Here is a 23,371-nt window from a genome sequence, read left to right as displayed (position 1 = left end):
TGTAAAACAGCTCTGAATATGAACTTATTGCACAGCACTCTTTATTAGATATTCCTTGAAGCAGACACTGGTATTATTTTGTGTTTTCATTGCAGAACAGTTGTCATAATTGATTTCATGCAAAACAGTCCTACTTCCACAGATATTGCACAACAGAGCTTTATTAGAGATACCTTCATGCAGTTACTGTTATACTTTCATATTTTTATTGCACAGCAGTTGTAATGCAGGTTTTGCAATACAGCTGTAATTCCACAGTTATTGCAGTAGAAACTTTATTTCATTTACTTTAGCAAAATTAATACTTTACTCTTCCCTGCTTATTGCACTACAGTTGGCAGTAGTCACTTATTGAAGTACAGGTCTACATCCACATTCATTGCAATACAATCTTTACTGTATATACCTAATGACAGGTACTGCTTTACTCTTTCTTGCTTATCTGACTATAGATTGGAAAATACAATTGTCCTCACCACACTCACAGCACAACCTGGCCAAGTGCCTGGCATGCACCTCAATGTTGCGAGCCTTCTCATCTGCAGCTGTTGGGAGAGACCACCATTATGCATACAAGTTTAGCAGACATTCAGATTAAATATTAGTGGTACACTGGTTAATGTATTATATATACATGGGATATCCCCTGCCAGAAACTTTTGTACCCAGGTGTCCAAGACATCTTCCTTATGTGTCTCAGGTCATCATAGTGGTGATGACACTACTCACCTGTGCAGGGGATACCAGTTGCACTGGTGAAGTCCCTTGTCAGCCAATCCCAGGCCACCATCTTGCACTCTAAGTCCTGGTAATCTCCCTACAGTATCCAGCCTTCATGGTTTTTAATAAGGAGTCTGACCATGACCCTGGATTCCAGGATGCCCCAATGCTGTGCCCAAAATTGCGAACCCTCTCCAACACCTGCCATAGTCTAGCCCTTAGAGAAAGCACTCCAAGTGATTATGCTGTATTCCCAGCTATTGAGCTTTATATACCCTGTTTTCCCATCATTACATGCCATTGGGCAATTTTTTAAAATAAGATGCATTGTTTGGCACTGTACAAACCAGCGCAGCTGAACTGAGCAGTGCTTAAATTGGCAATGCTTAGCAATGCTTAGCAGTGCATAAACCAACTAAGCACAGCCAAACAATTCCAAGCACTACCAAGTGGTAAATAAACAGAGACCATTTAAGCAGTCCTTAACAGGTGTTAGCAGGTCTTGGCAGAGCTTAGCTGAGTGCAGCATATCAGGATTGAAAACTAATCATAATAATTTGTCTTTTGAAAATAAATGCTTAATTTCCATTCTATGTATTCAAACCCTGCACCTAATGCCATAATTCTAACCACTTGGCTATGTGGAATTGTGGAATGCTTTTATATTTTTACATATACCCGAGCTAACTTTAAGCATTGCTAAGCACCTCGCTGTGCCATGCAAACTCACTAACCTATGCTTAAACTTGACCTTTGAATCACAAATTAAATGCAGCTGGTTTCTATTTTTAGATGTCTGGTACTTGTCAATTGCTGAGCTTCGTGCCATGCCACTCAAACTTGAAAAAAAAATTAAAATTAAATACATTGATATAATGCACTGGTAAAGTGCAGTGTGTGTTTTTTACTCATCTGCAGGCACAGTTAGTCACACACTCCCTACACTGATTAAATAACCATGTTCCAGAGCTCTCCCTCAGCAACGTGCCATCATTAATATGCATGGCACGCTACCGAGGGAAAACCATGTACATGGACATGGTAAATTCTATGTAGGCTCTAAACTATGCCTACATGGATTTTATTAAATCAGGGGTTAGTTTATGGTATGCAGGTTTTATAACTAGGCCATGACTGAAAAAGGGCAGAAGACATGCTCACTTACCTAATTAACAAACATACATAAATAAAATAAACAAATACAGTTGGGAACTGCAACTGAGATAGTTGCATGAGAGAATGTCAGCTTTTATTAAGTTTTTCTCCTATATTGGCAGAGGAACTAGGTTGTAGATACCAGTTTCAGAAGTAGTGTTGAAATCAATTAGCTAGTTCTATTTTTTTAGTGAGATTTTATGATCTGTTTAAAAGTACTTACAGTAGGTTAACTTTAGTAGTGAGTAAGGCTACTCTGTAATTCACACACCAAATATTAAAATAATAATAATAATAATAATAATAATAACAGATCTGCTGCCATAAAAGGATAAATTCCTCACTGTGACCAAAGTGACTCTAGTTAGTTGAGCAGCTCATGCACTGAAGGAGTTACCCAGACAGAGACAAAATGGTAAGGCTATACCTTTCCATCTGTATCTCATGTTAGGATCAGGTAAAACATGTTGGTAGTCATGCCATTAGCCTGTGTTGATGCAAACTGACAATCAGGGAGAATGGTATAGCTGGGAAGATGTGGGAAGGGAATCAGAGGGTTCTATTTCATTAGAGGTGAGGTCTCTCTTTCAACATCCCACTGAGCGCACAATATGTCAGATCGTAGGAGTCTCCCCAGCCTGCATGTTGAGTAGCAGGCAACAGTATGGCTGGCTCTTTCATGTCCACTCACCTTCCCTGTCATAGGGTGCTCATAGGCCAAAAGCCCAATGCGATCAAATTATTTTGTCTGAAGACTTTTTATCTGAAGAAGTTGGATATTTATTCTGACGAAAACATTGTGATTTTATTTTTGACGTTAACATAATAAATTTCCTTGTGGTTGTGGTCTCCTCGCTATCTGGTTTTGTTTTTTTATGAGTTCCTTATCACCAGTAGAGTCTCCGGTTTTGTTTCCCAATGAGATCAAATACACTAAAGCAGTTAAGGCCTGTTTGGGGAAGATACTTCCTAAGTATGTCCCAGCATTACAGAGTAGAAAATGAACACCTATTTTCGCAGTAGTCATTAATCCTTATTTTGTCAGCAGGCTCCGACCTTACAGCATATCACTGTGACACTGTCAACCTCTTAAAAAATAGTCTTGTCAATTGGATGGGGACCTACAAAATTCATTCTTGGTCTAACATGTTTTCTCCTCACAGAAGTAGAAGGTACTTATTGAGAATGATATTCAGCAAGGTGTGCATGGTGTCCATATGTATTTGCATTGTAGTTCCTATGAGCTTATGTTAGCATAAAATGGCAGGACAGCACAACAAATTCATATCCTCAGATGCTAATGGAAGAGAAATAACCTGATGGAAAAGTCAAGATATGGTTAAATGGTAAAGGGCCCATCTACGATATATTGTTGCAAAATAGAATAAAGAGAGCATTAAGGGAAATGTTACAGAAGTCAGTACAGCATACTGTAATTGGATGGACAAGTAAAGCAGAGTGAGGAACTTCAAGCCTTCCTCAGGAATGAGCAAAAAGAAATAAGAATAGTGTTGCATGTTTCAAAAGTCAAGTTGCAATGGATATCCCTTTTGCAGCCTTCACTAAGGAATTTAAGTAAATATTTTCCTAACCTGGTAAGTGATATAGACCTTATTCAGATGTGACTTGGTCATAAGGGCATATGCACTACACACAGACTCATTGGAGTTCCCATTCAATGAGTATGCTTTGGGGAATAAAGCAGAGCACCTACATAAACCCACGTAGACACAGAAAGTACAAACTCTGGACTCAGTGACAAGAGACCAGGACTGAATCCTCACCCTGAAACTCTGAGACAGAGAGCTTAACAACCGAGCCATTCTGAAGTCTAATGACTGAGACAGTGAAAGTAGGAAGACATTCTAGAGCAATGCATACGTTCTGCATATTGAGATTTATAAATGCTGCCTGTTGAGACTTTGGGTAGAATTTATGGGCACAGAAGATTAGGATTATCACAAATGAAAATACTCATACAAGAAATTACAAAGACAGTTAATATTGTCTTTGAATGAATAAAGCAAATAAAACTTTTCACAATACTTCACCTGCACCATTGATCCAATCCCATGCTTTTGTTTTTTCAAAGAAAACTAGGCCCTCATTTTGTTTGAATTATGAGTAGTGTTCACAGCTCCTTTTTGAAATGACAGGACTCACAATGCTGAGTCCTGAAATGTGGGAAATGTTGATGGGTGAGAAAGGCAGATAATACAGTTAAAAGCAAATATCAAACCACTCTTCTCCTTTAAAGGACAACAATGGGATTCTATTAATAAATGCTCAACTTCTCTGTCCTTATTTACAGTCCCTGCTATGAATAAGCAACAATACAGCATTTAAAATATTTTAAATAAACTGTTTCTCTCCACTAGAACAGTACCTTACTGTATTGTGGTGGTTTCACTTTCCAAACACTTTTATCCCACCCTGAAATGCTTGCTTCAGTCTCCAATTAATTTATGTCATCAAGGCAAATGAATACAGGTAGTTTTCTGGCCAATTCCATCCTCAAACTGACATCACCATGACTGTTCTAAAAACCCACCCATGCTGTGATGTCGCAGCTCCCCGTCCTTCCCCCTACCCATATAGATAGTAAAGGCTTGAACAAGTAAACAGTACATGAGTCAAGTCTCTTGCTGTGAACTGTCAATCACAGCAGGCAACAGCTCAAATTACCCTTAACAATTTGACAGCTAGGGAAGTTAGGTGTGAAGGGGATGGGATATGAGTCGAAGTAGTACAATTCAAGTTTCACAAAATACTGTAATCCAACAAAATGGTGAAAGACAAACAGAAAAAGTAGCAGCAAGTCCAGCATGGATAAAAGTTCCTTTAGAAGGTTTATTAAAAACTCACACTTAAAAACAATAAAAAAGTCATTACATAACGTGATATATTAGTGCATTCATCCTGGTACCTTCCAGAACTTCCTCAGACAAATCTAAACAGACTACACTCAACTTAGCCCTTAAATAACATCTGCTGAAGCCAAAATCTTTCCTCTTCTCCTGATTTAAAGAGACAGTGTTCAAAACATCACATATTATAGCTTTTGCTCCTAAAATCGAACAGACATAAAATTAACTTTTAATTACTTTAAAAACAAGTATGCAACAATAAATAATTTATAAATAAAATATTTAAAAATGAAACAGTCACCTATATAAAATATATTACTATAATAAATAATAGATAAAAATTAGAAACAAGCATATTTATAAATTAATTCATTTCCTACCCCATCCTAATATATTAAACAAGGTATTGCAAGTGTTATACAAGGATACACAATAAAACTTAAAAACAAATAAACATCAAAAACACAAAATTCATATTATCTCCACTGAACCTTCTGCATATAAGATAGATGTAATAGCCACTATGCTACTATCATCTTTAAAGAGATTATATTCTCAACAAACAAGCTATATTACAGTTATCATTAATTCCTGGTGGTTTAAAAGCATAAAAAAAGAGCTGCCAGTACAATTCCCTTATTTCTAGCCATACTTCCCAAGCCCCGCCCCCCATTTCCCAGCATCCATTTTTTCTAAAATGACAAATTTGAAGGAGTGTTCAGGGAAACTAAGATATGCTTTGCCAGGGAACTTGTATTTTTATTCTTTTTAATATTATATACATGTTCATATATTCAAGCCATTAAAGCCCATTCAGTTTTGCCTATATAAAATGAGATACACCTCTGACATAAAGCACAATACACCACCCCAGTTGTTCTGCTATTAAACTCGACATTAAAATAAAATATTTTGTCCAAAACAGAATAGCTGTTCCCACACTAATCCACTTACATTGCAGACAGTGTCCACATTTCTTCATGCCACACCTTATTGGGTTCAAATTCATCACCCTCCTTTCTAAAATACCTTTCAAGTTGTTGTTTCTTCTACATACCGCAATAGGTTGTTTCCTCAATTAAGATACTATTTCACCATTTTCCCTAATAAAATTCCAATACTTACTAGGAACCCACCAGACAACTGCACTATCCATACTAAAACTAGTAATAAATGCAGTTGTATATGTGCAGAGGGTACACACAGGGACATTCACAGATCTCTCCTGAGTTTTTTGACCCTTAACCAGGATAGGCACATACCATCCATCCCTTCTCTTTTTTATCACCTCCAATAAGAATGCTTCAATAATTATTTAGGGTACCCCCTATTCAAAAACATATTTTTCATAAAACCACACTCTTTAATAAAATCGTCAAACTCTGTCACCATTCTAGCTGCCTTCACATACTGGCCTTTAGCTATCGATTTCTTTTGATGATAAGGGTGGCTACTCAAATAGTGCAAAATAGTATTAGAATAGGTGGGTTTACAATAAATCTTCTATCTTTGTAGTTTTTCTCTAACAAGATATCAAGATAAGAAATTTTGTCCTTATCAACTTGCATAGTAAACCTCAAAAAATGGGTGGTTGTATTGATACATTCTCTAAAACACTCCAGACTTTGTTTAATGTCTTTCATATTACAAACAAGTCATCAAGGTATTGAATATAAAATCTAATAGAATTATTAAATTGCCCATTGAAAATAAACTTTTTCTCCCATTTGATCATAGTAATGTTTGCAAATAATGCCCTTACATTTGAACCAGTAGCCACTCCTTCCAATTGCAAATAAATCTTACCTTCAATAATAAATATATATTTTTTTCAAAATAATTTTAAGTATTTCCTCATAGAAATTAATTTTACTTTTTTCCACCCCTCTTTCTGCCATGTATTCACAAAACCACTTGCTAGACTCAGAATGTGGGATCACAGAGTATGAATCTTTCACATCTACAGTGACTACAAAGTCCTCTTCAAAAACGTCTATCTGGTTCATCTTCTCTAAAAAATCCCAGTTGTCTTTACACAATTGCTTTTCTTCCTCTAACAGATATTTCAGGGTTTGGTCCAGGAATTTAGCACATGCACTAGTAAGAGACCCCCTGCCATCCACTATGGGTCTCATGAATGAATTAGTGGCAGACTTATGTATTTTAGGTATCCCAAAAAATTACGGGGTTAACAGGAGAGGGCACAGCCATATAATTAAATTCATCTATAGAAATCCTGCCATCAATAAACATATCATTTAACTGACCATTTTCTTTCCTCTGTGCTTGATTTAATCCATTAATACTAACCTGGGCATAAGTTCCTGAGTTTAATTTTAGCTCCATTCTTGTCTTATAACCATCCATATCCATAATCACCACTCCATCCCCCTTTATCAGGTTTCATGACCCTTAGCCCACATGCCTTAATCTTACTCAATACTTTCATTTCTTCTTTAGAAATGTTGTATTCCACCTTTGGATAGTTGGTGGAACCCAGTGTCAACCTTAAATCCATCTCAGATATTTTTCAAACAATTCTAAAATAAGGTGGAGAGGTGGATTAGATGTACTAGCAATTTTCAACCCTGAAAGAACATGAGGAGTTTCATTAAAAATGAATCTGAAATTCAACTTATTTGTGTACTGTTTTAAATCCATAATAACATTTGTAGAATTAGCCCTCTTAGAGGAAACAAAAGTTAGACAGTTAGCCAATCACCTCTGTCATTTGTAATAATTTTTGGATAAAAAGTGTTATCAAAAACAGTCATTTCCATATTATTCAATGTCAGTAATTGGCAGTCCTTGGTGTGGTGTTTTGATAACTCATTTCCCCCAATAATTATTTCTCTGCATGGGTTGCCTTCCTGTATTCACCCAAGGCTCCCCTGATTTTTCTCATTCAAACTCTCTGACATTCACAAGGGGTGAAAATCCAATGGGTTATTTTCAAATGGCCTCTGCGGGTCATTAGTCCTCATAGGGTCCTCATGGGGTTGGTAAACCACTCTATCCACCTGAATGGTACGGGGAGGGATATTGCCCCTGTCAGGCCCATCATTAATATGTCCTTCTTGCACTCATGGGGATGGGGCCCCAAATTTCTTTTTGCTCCATACTTGTGAAGGAGGTTGGTCAGGGTAGGATACCCCAGTGGAGTATTCTCTGAGATCATGTTCAAGCTTCTTTATTTTTTTTTTTCTTTAAATTTAAGTAGTTGGTAGTAAATATTAGCAAAAACATTAAGATGCTCTGTTTTAAATTTGGGGTAGTCAAGATCATTTCTATGGTTACTGCCCAATAAAATAGTGTCCACTACCAAATTTTCTATCAGTTTGTTATTATGTTTTATCAGAAGCTCCATATATTCAACCCCCTGTCTATTAAATAAAACCAAATAAATCTTTATGCAAGGGGGAATCCTTTTCCAGTCTGGTGGGATACCTCCAATATTGTAACCCCTTTGGTGCTAAATTTTCCTTAACACAGGTTGCCAGATATGAATTTTCTAGTTGTCATTTTTTTTATATTAAACAGCCTGTAATCCAATTCTCCCAGCATATCATTAATACTAGAAACTTTGTGGCTAACAACTTTAAATGCATTAGTGGCAGTGTTAGACAAATGTATACTGGAATGCAACCATTCTTTAATATCCAAACAACAATCTGGATTTAAATAATCAGTTGCAGGTGTCTGTCTTACCATGAAATTGTTTACGTTAATAGAGTTAAGCTGTTCATTCCCAGGAACATCCACATTATCCACTAAAGGAGGGCCATTATTACCTCTATTACTCCATGCAGTCAAAGCATCCACTCTCTGAGTAAGCATCTCTCTAAGTTGAGTAAGTTTACAAATACCAGTCCATAACTCAGATAATTCACCTTCTGGATCAGTGAATAAAATCTGCAAAGCTGCAACTTCCCCTTCAGCCATTCCCACAAGAACAAAACTTTAAAACAAGGCAGAGACACAAAAGACAAACCAGTAATCCAACAAAATGGTGAACGACCAGCAGAAAAAGCAGCAGCAAGTCCAGCACAGATAAAAGTTCCTATAGAATGTTTGTTAACAAACTCACACTTAAAAGCAATAAAAAATATATCATTAAATAAAGTGAGATACTAGCGCTTTTGTCCTGGTACCTTCTAGAACTTCCTCAGATAAATCTAAACATACAATTTAGCCCTTAAATGACCTCTCATAGATCTCTCCTGCGTTTCTTGCCCCTTAGCCAGGATAGGCACATACCATCTATGCTTTCTCTTTTTTATCACCTCCGATAACAATGCTTCAATCATTTTTTAGGGTACCGCTATTCAAAAACATATTTTTCATAAAACCACACTCTGTTTTATATAGGTGTCTGTTTAATTTTTAAATATTTTATTTATAAATTATTTATTGTTGCATACTTGTTTTTAAAGTAATGAAAAGTTAATTTTATGTCTGTTAACTTTAGGAGCTAAAGCTATAATATGCAATGTTTTTGAAAACTGTTTCTTTAAATCTGAAGAAGATGAAATACTGTGGCTTCAACAGAGGTTATTTAAGGGCTAGGTTGAATGTAGTCTGTTTAGATTTATCTGAGGAAGTTCTGGAAGGTACCAGGATGAAAGCACTAGTATCTCACTTTATTTAATGATTTTTTTTACTGTTTTTAAGTGTGAGTTTGTTAATAAACCTTCTAAAGGAACTTTTATCTGTGCTGGACTTGCTGCTGCTTTTTCGGCTGGGTGTTCACCATTTTGTTGGATTACGGGTATGTCTTTTGTGTCTCTGCCTGGCATTACAAATGACTGCAATTTAGTAATTCTAAAAAGAAGCAGCAGTAAATAGGCAATTTGAAAGTCTGTTCTGTGACATTTGCACTGTTTGTGTTTTAAGTAGTCATTGAACAGCATGAAATGTTACTTAAAACAAACTGACTGAAAGCAGTGTATGCATGTAAAATCAATGCAGTGACAGGAGCTTTAGGAAGAAAAAGGCCTGAGTGATGAAATTTTTTACAGACAAGCACAGCATTGTGGGATATTTAGAGGCAGACTAAACAATCTGGATCACTTCAAGTTGCTAGACCCCATGTGGTCAGACTCAGACATTAAATGTAAAAAAGTAGGAAACACCATACCATGATGAAATAAACATGTTTTTTGAGTCTGTGGTTACAGTTCTCCTTTAAATTTGTTTTTTTATTTTTATTTTTATTTATTTAGGTATATATATATATATATATATATATATATATATATATATATATTTATTTTGTAGAGGCAAGCCCCCCTCCAATTCCCAAAGCAGAGGGAAAGCCTACCACGGTGCTCTAAAATTATATATACAAACTCTGAGAGTGTCATACCTTGGGAAAAGGAATATTCTTCCAAATAGCATTTTCGGGCATAATAAATGTAAGTCTTGATTTTCAGTTATGCATTCTCAACATTTTTGGACTCAGTATTAGAAATCCCTGTAATTCAAAATTTTATGTATACTTAGGAGTGCTTAGGGTATACATTTTGGGATAATGTGCAATTGTTTTATTTTTTATGATGCTTGGGAATCCAAACGCTATGTGTTAGTGGATAGGGGAGCTTCAAGAGCAAAGCTATGTATGACTGCTAAAGGTGTCTAATTTAAGCTGCTACTTGCATGTATGAAACATAGGTATTAATAGTTCCTTATAATACTGAATAAGGTCACAATGATTTTACACTTAGTGTCAGCTGCAGCATATTTCGGATTAGAAATATCTGAACTGATGATTTCACAGTCAGAGATTTCTGTCTGATAATATTGCCCACTGAGAAGCTAGAAGCCACAGAAGTAGACTATATTCCCTAGGAAATGCCCATGAAATATAAAAAAGGGAGGCTGTATGCAATAGACATAATTAGAAACTCAGTATTTCATATAACATGTATATGAACATCATGGCAATTTTGACATCAAAATGAATATCTTACTGATGTTCAGCCTGAGGCTGAGCATTAAAGAGAGCATGAAAGAAATCAGAGGAAGGAGTGCCAAGTATGAGGATGATAGATGTTGATTTACGTGATCAGACTAAGTTGGGAAAAAAGCCACAGAAGAATCACAAAAGCCACGGGAAAAAAAGCCACAGAAGAATCTCAGTAACCATGGAAGGAAAAAGAGCCACAGAAGAATCACAATAACCATGGAAGGGAAAAAAACACAGAAAAATCACAATAACCACGGAAGAAAAGAATTGTTTAATTGCTGGTTACAAAGCTGAGCTGATAATTATTGCATAAAATGGTATTTAAATAAGCATTATAGTAATGAACAGTTAATGCAATTTATGGTCAAGTCTTCTTTCAGCAGGCAAACATACTTTGTAAGGCAAGAATCACTGAATAAATTAGGAAATCAGAGTGACTCTGAATTACAAAACTGCTGCCCACCTATTTTCAGAACATTTTTATATAAAGTGACTGCTTAGTAGAAGCTTCAAATTGAGGGTGTTTGAAAAATGGCATTAATAGTTAATTAATTTACAAAAGGCTGGCAAACAGTTTGATTTTTATGAATAGAACAGTCGGACAGCATTTTATCAGTATTTACGGTCCTGCCATCCATTTTCCAAGAATACATCTTATCATTGACAAGGTTGCAGTGATGCTAGTCTGTCCTGACAAACTTTGTGTGCAAGACATTCTTGACAAGACATCAGTCTACTGCAGAATGCACACACACACACACACACACACACACACACACACACACACACACACACACACACACACACACACACACACACACACAAAATTATTTACATGTACACCTAAACCCAACATAGAAAATCTCCAATCAGTCTATTGTATGATTGAGGGAAAATCAGAAAAGCAGAACTTTTGAAGAAAACCTATGCAAACACAGGGTGGACCTGACTCCACACACAAGGTGTCCCTATTGAGAATCAAACTGTAGTCTCATGATGCAAGGTGGCAGTGTTTCTGTGCCACCCTTCAATGTTTCTTAACAAAAAAATAGATTGTACAGTCACGAGACTATATTTTTTCTGTACAGGCATTTTGCTATTCTTATTAATGAGTAAACGAGCCTTTAATATTTGTTTAGAATGATCCATTATTTCAGCAGTTGATGTTCAATATTTTAGGACAGAAACTTTAAAGTAATGTACAGCCATATCATCCGATTCAAGCACTTTAGCTACAAATTATGCAGATGGTGCAACAAGTTGTGACAACTGTTTATTAATACATAGAATGTTAATTATCCATTTCATTTGAAGCTGCCATATGACCTGAAATATTCTGGGAAGTTCCAGTAACTGGAAACAAGAAAACATCTGGTGTCTGGCAACTGGGCATAAGCAGCAGGTGTGTAGCATGTTAATCCACAGAAGATCAAGTACTAGAAGTCTCCTGGGAAAAATCATGTCCACAGTTCATGAAACAAGAAAGGAGAAACAACAACTGCAATGTAAGGAACTGCAGCTACAGTGCACTGTTTTGAGAATTCCTTTTGTATCTCGGTTTACTGAAAATCCTTGTGTATAACAAGTGATAATAAAATAACAGCAGAAGTTGTACAGAAGAAGAGTTAGACTAATAAAGCTAGGTTGTTGTTATCATGTTATTTTTGTTTTTTTGTTTTTTTTTTTGTGTGATTACGTGCAGATTTGTCCCTGAGTACACAGATGTTTGTTTAACTCACTCTTTGCATTTCCTACTGTTTTTTATTTTGTGTCAAAGTCTTACTGTTACATATCTGCAATGGTTATTATAATTTGACATGTTCAGTTATTTTCAACCAAAGACCACAGGGTGTAAAGGAGAGAAAGAAATGTAAATGTGTTTGCTATTAAACTTGAAATAAGTGAACTTCTAATGCTATTTTTACCCCCCCCTTCTTTTGACCATCAACCTCATCTTGCCCAAACAATGCACTTGTTCATCATCATCAGGGTGAGGGTCTGCTTTGAAAGATTGTCATTCAGACAGGCCATAAGGGCAATTCTGTCTTGTCTTATGTTTCCTTGCTTGCAGAGGCACAGACTTTGGCAGCAAACAGCCCCTGTCTTTAAACATGGAAACTGTTTTTCCCAGGCTTCAACAGAGGAATCACACCCTACTATGTGCTTGCTGAGTGAATGCTACCCTCCCACCCCCCACCCCTACCTGACTCATATCCCTCTCTGCATGGCACTTCCAGTGCCAGCACCACTACTTAAAACCTAGTTACCTGAGGAGAGGGAACATCTCTATCCCTCTGTGCCACAGAGCCAGGCTGACTCTAGTGCTGTTTAAAATCTGTCATTTTGCAACATTTCACCATCAGCCAGCAATTGATTTTAAAACAGTATTCTTTTTAGAAGTCTATATAACCTAAGAAATATTGTATGCTGTCTGCTAGTTTACTCGGGTATGAAGACTCTCACTCCACGGTATTAAAAACTCTGTATTAATCTCATTAGCATACTAGGTGATTCTTGATATAATTCTGTTTTGTTCTCAAATTAAAGACTGCATTTATAGCTTGCACTTTGTTTTTTCTACTTTGCTTTCAGTCAAATGTACATTAAAGGAACTTACTTTTTGAAATTTTTACTCTATCTAGTCATTACAAAACACAGGCATCATAAGATTATTAAAACAGAATAACCCATTTCACTATGCATTTTCATAGCTACTTGAAACTCCTTATGTCCTACTTGACATCTATATTCAATCTTCATGAAAAGCTCCTTGTCCCTGTATTCTGTATTATTGATACTTAGACTTGCTGTATGTGTTTTCTCCACTTGTGTCAAGGAGAATGTAATCTTAGGTAATTTCCTCATTCAGAAAAATATTTCATATCCATCAACAAACTTTATTATTGCATCATATCGCACTAATAATGTGTTTTATTTATTTTAGAAATGCTAACACTCTCCAACTGCTTATACCTTGAAGATATTTAAACTTGTCTTTCATATAAACTTTGATCTTGTCTTCTTAGAATATTATACAAAGGTGATGGATGTTCCTCTGAAATAACTTTTCCATTTAGCTCCATCCCTCCTCACCTACCTTTATCAGCATCAAATAATCCTGTATATGTCCACATAGACAAGTGGATCAAATAAAAGTGCACAGGAGTTTTTATTTTTCTTCATTTTTTCCTGTGATAAATACAGCAAATGTCCATTATTTATCATAACTGTGTCATGGTATTCAATTGTGTCTTAAAGAACATTTTAAATTCATCTCGAGAATATTATACATATAAGTGATAAATAGTAAGACAAAAAGAAAAATTATTATTTGAAAATATATTTTTATAGTTGTAGCCTTTGTAAGAAATCTTGGAGATAATGTACTGCATTTATGTCAAATCCATAGTATTGAATCATTACCTCAATTGTCAAGTTATTCTTTCAATAAATGGTGAACTATTTTTCAATAAATATGTATTTTTTTTATTTTGCTAAGCATTAGCTTAACATTTGTTAATTCTACATTATTTTGTATAGTGACTAAGACTGCAAAAATTCATTGGATGTTTCAGGATGCGATGCATTCTGAAATGTTAGCTTTATGCATTAAATCCAGTGTATATGACCCATTATGTTACACTTTTGGATTACCTATACTGGTAAATGGAGATGGAATAATTAGAAATAGAGTGGGTTCAAGGAGTTACAGCTGGCATAGAGTATACAATAAGACATGATTACAGGGAACTGGAAAAGTGAGGGGGAACTGATTGCTGGAAAGGGATAGTGTTAAGGGTAACTGGAATGGTGAAATAATACATAGGACTGGGAAGGGAGTAAGGCATGGTAAAAGTGAAAAATGGGTTATTTCACATGAAGTTAATTAAGAAGGTAAAAGTAAGTGAGGATGACTGATTTGATTACATTAATAAAATAAATGGCATGTTAAATGGAGTTGTCTAGGATGGAAGCAGAGTTAGGAAGATGAGGGATGATGTAAGATTGTCTGCATAATGCTGACTTTTAGTTTGAAGAATACAATTTAGGGATGGACTGAATTGTGGCTTGTTATATCACAGAAAGTCCTAGCAGGAGATCGTATGTGGATGCGTGGATGTAAGAAGACTGAGAATTTACATGTTCAGTAGGATTGTGAGAAGGTGATCAGCCTGTTGAGTGCAGGTGTTAAGATCCAATGTTCATGGGTTTGATGTTGACTTGAGGATAGTGTCAGCTTGGGGTAACAGTTGATAAGCTGTGGTCTGCAAGTAATGTCAGGATGGTTTTAAAAGAAATCTAATTTGGGAACTTGGCAAATGGGAAGACATGGTAAGAAATAAGGTCTAAGCACAGTTACTTAAGGGTATGAATAGCTTAAGTTGGTAATGGAGAAAAGGGTTTAGGGTTGCTGAATGAAGTGAGATATATGACGTGAGGTACAGGAGTAAAAGGATAGAACAAGGTTCAGAGGGTTGCAACAGAATATTGATTGAGGATGACAGCTTGGGACAGAGAAAGCCATGATAAGAAAGCCCTAGGGTGGCAAATGTACCATAAGGCAATGAGCACCTGTGGTGATGTACAAAAGAAAGGAAAAAAAAAAGACTTATGAGAAACATGGCTATTTTAATCTGCAATGTTTAGTGCATTTGTCCAATAAAACAGTAACTTTTTCAGAACAAATACTAATTTTCAAAAAAATTGTAAAAAGTCTTGTTAAACCCCCAAAAAAATCTTCACATATTTAGAAATGTATGCACAGACTCTCACTGGAAATAGCAGGTGCAGCAGAAGGCATCTGAAGAAGATTTGCAACATTATGATGCTCTAGAGTTTCCTGTAGGAGACTGGTACAAAAGTCCAATTAAAGCTACACAGCATAGGAATTAGCAGGAAACACAGGCAACTCTGACAGTGGTAATGTTCTGAAATGATGGGGCCAATGGGTTCCTATATGGAGCAGCAGTTGAAGCAGGGTGCAGCTGAAGAAGATACGTCACACAAATATTTTCTGGAACTTTTTGTACATTACTCGTAGCAAATGGAGAGCAAAGAATATATTATCAGTCCAGAAGAAAATGACTTAAGGGAAGACCTGCTTTATATAATATAGAAGGATAGATATATTAAGCTAAATAAAAGAACTAGATTAAAGAAAGTAAATAAGACCCTAAATGTGAGATGAAATGGTAAAACAGATGATCACAGTATTTAGGACTAGAAATTCATATGATATAACAGAAATAATAGTATATATTGCTGTGCAGCTAAACTAATAACTGATAAAGTATTACCACAAAAATGTAGAGTAACAAAGGAATAGAAGGAAACAAGTAAAATGAAACTAAAAAACATCAGAGAAAACTAGTAATCAATTAAGACAGAATGCATCACTGTTAAAAGAATATAGAAAAAAGAAGGTCATCAAAAATGCTTAGAAAGATAGAAATGGTACAAGCAATGCAAGGTATCAAAACAGATCAAGATGTATCAAATCCTACTACCAATAATAACTAGAAATATCATCACAGGCAGTAACACCTAGAAGGCATGCAGATAAATACAAAGGAAAGATGCCAAATAAGTAAACAACTGATGACCCAAAAAGATTTTATAGTGAATTGGGAAACAAAGCAAAAGTCTAGAAATGCCACTAAAAAAGAAGAAATACGCACATTTTGATGAAATATTTATGAAGACCTTGTTGTACATAACAAAGATGCTTAATGGATAGAAGAATTAAAAAAACAGCAAGAAGTTGTGATGTAGAGCATATGAAATAGGATGAACTAATGGCCAGAGAAATTGAGATAAATTAAGAAAAGCTCCTAACCAGAAAACCCCAGGCCCAGACACAGTACCTAATTTCTGGCTTAAGGTATTAACAGCTTTGCATAAAGATTTAGCCATGAATAATAATTATTTATATGGCCATGCCAAACAGATACCAACCTAGTTAACAACAAGAAAAATGATACTCCTCCCTAAGAAAGAATCTGCAAGCCACCCTAAAAGCTATAAATTAATATCTTGCCTCCCAAATATATACATATTATATACAAGAATTGATGTAAACCTAGTCTGTTATCATCAGAAAAACAATCAATTATTGCAATAGAACAGAAGAGTAACAAAAAAAATTATATGGAACAAAAGATCATTTGCTGCTAAATGAAGTCATTGTACAGAATTGTAAAAAGGGGAAGAAATTAACTACGGAATGGACAGATTACTAAAAAAAAAAAAAAAGAATAGAAAAAAGAAAAAAAGTTGACAGCATCCCGCATTAATCGATAAAGGAATACTTACAGATGTATAAGATATATCCTACATTGATCAATTACATTATAACGACAATGAAACTGTGGCAAGCTGCTTTGCAGCTGAGCCATGAAAAAGGGCAAATTATTGTCCCAGGGATAAAAATTTAAAAGGTGACATTACAGGATGATTCTTTATCAGCGCTGATATTTTGTATTACTCTTAACAGATTAAGCTATGGTTACACTTTGACTGCCAGAAAACTACCTCTTATATGGATTTTTCATCTACTTTCTGTGGATAATTTAAAACTGAATAGTTCATCAGATGAGGCACAGAAAACAGAACTAAAAATGGATAAAAATTTCTCAGATGATGTAAGAATGTCTTTTTGGTCTTGATAAATGGAAAGATGCAGCACCAAGAAAATATCAACCTGGGGCAGGAATGTGATATAAAGGAACTTAAGCAAGAAGAAGTGTATGAATATTTGGGAATAGATAAAGATTTGGCAACAAAACATGAACAAATCATAATAAAACTCAGCAAGAAATACTTCAGGAGACTAAAAGTAATATTAAAAACTGCACGAATATATATTAATAAAATCAAAGCTATAAATCAATTTGCTTTTTCTGTTCTAAATTACAGTTGTATGTGACTGACTGGCTCCAAAAAGCATTGGATCAACTGGACAGAAAAACAAGAAAATGCTTCAGACTTATGAAATGATTTATAAAAGTTAGTGTATACTAGCCTCTTCATAATTAATGTGTGGATATGCAATCATCAGACTGCACACATATCTGCTGACCTCACCACATCCAAACATAGTGCACTTTTTAAGACGTGAGGAGAAGAAATCTAAGATGACTTCTTTGCTTAGTTTACCATAAACATTTCAGTATACAGTGGGAATGGAATTCAAAACAGAAGTAGACAAAAATCAGACAGCAACTGAATGTGCCAAAAAAGAGGAAAAATAAAGAATATGAGGAAAAGGACTAGATGAGAAGGAAAGAGAATTTGAAAAAAGAAAAAAAATAAATATAATTGTAAGTATACAGCTCTTGGAACAACCTCTCAGCCTAGATTGGAGCATTCCATGCTTGTTGACTTACAACATACATTGAAAAGGTAGGATAAACAAACAAATGCAGGTTCAGTAAAAGGAACTGGAAAAAAGTAAAACATCTTGTTGGTTGGTGTGATACATTCATTGCAGAGGGCCTGCATACTGAAAGACACAATAATGTGGCCAGACTGATGCATTGGGGATTGTGCAAACACTGTTGTGTAGAAGTATCTGAGAAGCATTGGGAATGCAAACTACAAAGCATTATATAAAATGATGAAGTGTATATCACATTGGATCATCCATTATTAGCTGGTTAAAACATAGATGCAAGAAAACCAGCTATACTAGTCCATAATAAAGAGGCAGAACTAGCACTGATCATTAAAATTACCACACCCAGTGATTACCGTGACTTATTTACACTGAGACACAAAGTCATAAAATATCAGGATTTGCAAGCAGAAATGAGAGCAATGTGGAAGAAAGATACCGAGACAGTTCCAATAATAGCAGTAGGTGCAATGGGTGCAATAAAAATAAATTACAGCTGTACATAGATATGTTACCAATACATGTGACCCCCATATAAATTTCAGAATGAGGCAATTCTGGGCACATTGCAGTTGCTGAGAAGTCCACTCTTGACTGACATCAAAGACTGAAACAAAATGTCAGGAATCCTTAAAAGGTGTTCTCCTGCTCAGCAAGCAACTGAATCTGTGATTCACATACATAGCTACAGGTTTAGTTTTTGAGCTTGATGCAGAGACAATATATCTAAATAGATTTTTTTCAACATTTTTATAACTCTTAGGAATCCCAAATAAAATTTAAATGTTTACATTTTTTCATGCTGAAAACATGTAATTCATGAGAAACTGAAACTTCAGCTAACATATTTGCAATACTACACCAGTTATTTTATAATCAGCATTAATGCCATTGTAAATTCACTTGCCTATAATCAAGGGTGCTACGTAGCTAGGCATACTCAGTGTACTCAAGTGAGTACATTTTTTCTAAGCATCTCTCAGAAGTTTTATGTCTCAAACAATATAGAATGTTTAGAACTGTCTAGACTAGTGTTGACTGTGTAGCTACATAAAAGACATGGGGCAGGATTCACGAAGCCAACGTGTAAGAGTTAGCAAGTCTTACACGGAGGCTGCAGTTAAATGGGGTGATGTCAGCATGCCATGCATATTCATGAGGGCATGCTGAATCACACCCTAGGCTAACACGGTCCATGTAGCAATGTAGGGGGCGTGTCCGCATGGCAAGTCCTGCAAAGGGACACACCCCCAGAAGAATCACAGTCCCAAAAGGAAACTCCCACGAGTGAGTCCACGGAAATGTCAAGAAACACAACAGCACACATGCCCCCACAGACTATTAACCCAACTGAAATGTAAAACGTAAAAATGAACAGTTTAATTTTTTTTTATAATTTCAAAAATGTTTGCCCATAATTGCACACGTTTGTGCAGGTGTGCCCTCCACTCAGCCACAGTTAGCAGTCATTGAAAAAGCATATAAGATCTATATATGCAAAATAAGCCAAGTAGCAATAGCCTAGTGGTAGAGATGTCAGCCAAAGAGGAGGTAGTCACGGTTCGAGCCCCAACAACATCATTTTTTATTTTTAGTGAAATAAGCACGAAACAATCCCCTGACATATATGTATATATATATATATATATATGTATATATATATATATATATATATATATATAAAATTATAATTTAAGTAAAATGCAATGAAATGGGCCATGTTTTTATGAAGAAATCTGACACAATAAAAAAATAAAATATTTGATAAGTGCCCATAGCTGAGCAGCGCTCTAGCAAGCTGAGTATGTTTGCCCATAGGTGACCAGTGGTTTAACAGGTGTAATATGAGTGCCCTGAGTTGAGCAGCACTTTAACACGCTGAAACTGTGTGCCCGTATTTACGCAACATTTCTCACAGCGTAATATGCGTGCTCATAGCCAAATAACACGTTAACCAGCGTAACCCATTTGCGCGGAGCTGTGCAGCGTGCCAACCGGCTTACCTGCGGGCAATGTTGAGCAACCTGTATCAAAGCCGCCTTTAAACAGACACACCTCCTAGCCTGTCTAGACAGTAGTAAAATAAAAAAAAATAAAGCAAGGCCCAGGCTCGAACCCAGGATACTGTGCATCATAGTCAAAGTACTGAACCACTAAGCCATGACAACTGCACTGAAACATGCAGTATTAACATACATATAGGAATGAATGGAAATAGAAGCATGACAAAGCAGGTTTTGTGAAGCTGATACAATTCCAAAATGGCCAATCACAGATAAGTGCGGGAAAAACGGCATATATAAGCCCCCATAGGAGGGAATACACAGCATAACTGATTGTGGAACTTATTTGCAGTCAGGATGGCAGGTGTAGGAGAGGATAGTCACTTTTGAGCACAGAGGTGGGGTGTTGAGGAGTCCAAATATATGGTTTGGCTCCTAGTCCACGATCATGAGGCTCAACTCATGCAGGGCCAGGTTCTGTGGGGTGCGAATAAGGCAGAGGCATGGAACCGGTTGGCACATGATCTCACCAGTGCCACAGGCATACCAAGGACTGGTGAACAGGTCCGTCACCACCATGCGGACCTGAAGAGACGAAAACAGGACCAACTGAACCATTGGATCCAGGAGACCCGGCAAATGCCCAAAGCCCCACTACTGAGTAAGTATCCATGTAAATATGTATGTAAGGAATTATCCTAGCTGATATTATGGAGATGTATGTTCCAATATTACTTCATTTATATTACAGCTGCAGGTGTGCATTCTGCGAATCGACGAACCTATGGTGATAGGCTGGAGCAGTTGTGCCACCAGGCAGGTTAGTAATTATATTTCTGTAATTGTTATACAATATAAGTGAGACAGCTTGTAAAAGAGTTCAGTGTAGTTCCATATTAATAAAGTTCAAATAACACTAGAAGAAAGATTCTGCTAGTACTGTATGATTAGATAAGTGATGCAGCCTGTAATCCAGAAATAAAAATGAAACAAGTCTGAAATAGTGATTGCCAACCTGAATTGTAATATCAGATAACCTGCTGCAGCCTGAAATCAGTGGTAAACAAGCTAAGACAATAGATATGTGTGAAATACATCCCCTTTGAAAATCTGCCATATGAAACAAGTGAGTCTGTTGGAAAGGATTGTTGTAATCAAGTATGACATGTTAATAATGCCTAGAATAAAGTACCATCTTGAATTGTAAAAATAAAACAAGTGAGAGTGTGAGAAAGAGGTATGAATCGACCAAGAAAGCTGTTATAACTTCCGAATAAAGTATACTGCAGTCAGGACATAATGAAATGAATGAGACAGCCACAACCAAAAAGTGAAATGTTTGAAATAAAGTACTGAAGCTGAATGTGTCTGTCCCACAATTTGGATATGTTGCTGTACCCTTGCAATATGGAGATAGTATGGTTGTATGAAATAATGAACATCCACAGTTGTCTAGAGCCATATAAATGAAATGTAGCAGGATGCTGTACCTGAACATAGCCAGATATGAACGTGTATGAATAAAAATGCAATGTATATCAATGTAGCAGTAACAGTCCCATCACCAACATTCCTAAGGTTACATATAGGAAACTGTATTAAGACCTGTAGGGTATATATACCTGCAGCTACTAGAGATGTACAGTATATGTATAGCTAGTTGAAGTTGTTAATGAAATATTTCTTCACCCTACCCTATATTCACAAATAATGCCATTCCACAACAAACTGGGTATGTGTATTCACAATTAATTCCTATGGACATTTATCCTGTTGGTTCAAACATATTTGCAAGTACGTTGCTGCATGTGCCCTGTTCACATATCCAAACCTGATGGCCTGTTGCCATCAATCAACCCTGCATGCTGTTGGATTGTGTACTGTTGTTCAAAATATGCATGTGTTATGCTTGCTGTTCAATGTTTGGAATTCATGGGTGTTTGGTTAATGGGAATACTGATGCATGCTGTTACAACTAATTTTGAATGGTATTGTTTGTTACTAACCCAAAATGTCATAAAATATTTCTAAACATAGAACAACAGGGAAGGCGGGTTGCAGTGGACCCACCTCTCCCACCTCAGCTGGCGAGTGCACCTGGCACTAGTGCCCAGGCCGGAACCTCCTCCGGTGGCCCTGTGCCACCTTTGGGTGGAAGCGCTGCAGGGGATGGAGCTCATCCCCCCTCTGCAAGCGTGGCCAGAGGAGACCGTCCACTCACCCTCCAAAGTGTCCGGTCTGTGGTGCGTAGGGAGATCAGGCATTCTGTCTTGACCCCTACGTCAGCTTGAGGCTCGGGTGGCGCAACTCATGGGTGTCCCTGCTGCCCATCCTACACAGCCCCCAGCACAGCCCCGTCCTGGGCTCTGAAGGCACAGTGGCAACTGCCCATGGTTGGGGATCTCAGTTCCACTGTTGCCATCTGTGGGCTCATGGGCTCGCGATATCCAAACATCCATCTTCGTCAATTGTGTTTCCCCCCACATGTGTCATACTCCGCCCCTGTATGCATCTTGTTTGTCTTGCCTGTTAACCTCCCCTACCTACCTCCCCAAATATACCTACTTCCTGTACCTCACATTCCACTCTCACCTGAAAAAAAAATAAAAAAAGGGCACTCTGTTCCTGCAAAAAAAATTACGCGCCATACATAGCTGCCCATTTTGCAGACATGTCTGCTGGACATGTCATCTGGTAATTACAATTGGCTGTACAACATATTTTGTTGTCCTCACCCCTCTCTCAGGGGTGGAAGGTTTCAAATTTCACACCAAATTACAGACATATGCACAGCTGTTGCTGATAAAGAAATGGGCAGCTATGGGGCTTTCCTACATCCTTCCTGCAAATCCGAGCTTGTTTTCCTACTGTTCTACCCTCTTTGTGCCCCCTTTTTCACCACTTAACTATCTCCCCATTTTCTTTTCTTTCAAAGAAATTAGCGTGGGTTTGCACGACAGTAAGCACTTTTAAGCAGTTGTAAGCGGGTGTGCTCTTGTGTGTGCTTAGCTAAGTGCATGTGCGCGAAGCTAACCGGCACTGCGCATGCGTGAGGTCTGCGCAAACCAGCGCTAACCCGCTTACAACTGCTTAAAAGTGCCTTAGTCACTCTGACTGAAAAGGCCTGTAGTCTGCTCAGCAGCAAAATAAAATTCCTCTGTGAGTCTCGAACCCAGGACCTTGGAAACACTAGTCTGCATGACTTACCACTAAGCCATGACTGATATAAAAGAACTTTGTGCTGAAAGCAATATATCATGAAATAGTA

The sequence above is a fragment of the Protopterus annectens genome, chromosome 5.part0 (assembly GCF_019279795.1).
Source record: "Protopterus annectens isolate FY-2018-M chromosome 5.part0, PAN1.0, whole genome shotgun sequence".
NCBI classification, from domain to species: Eukaryota; Metazoa; Chordata; order Ceratodontiformes; family Protopteridae; genus Protopterus; species Protopterus annectens.
Note: the sequence above shows the minus strand (reverse complement) of the source record.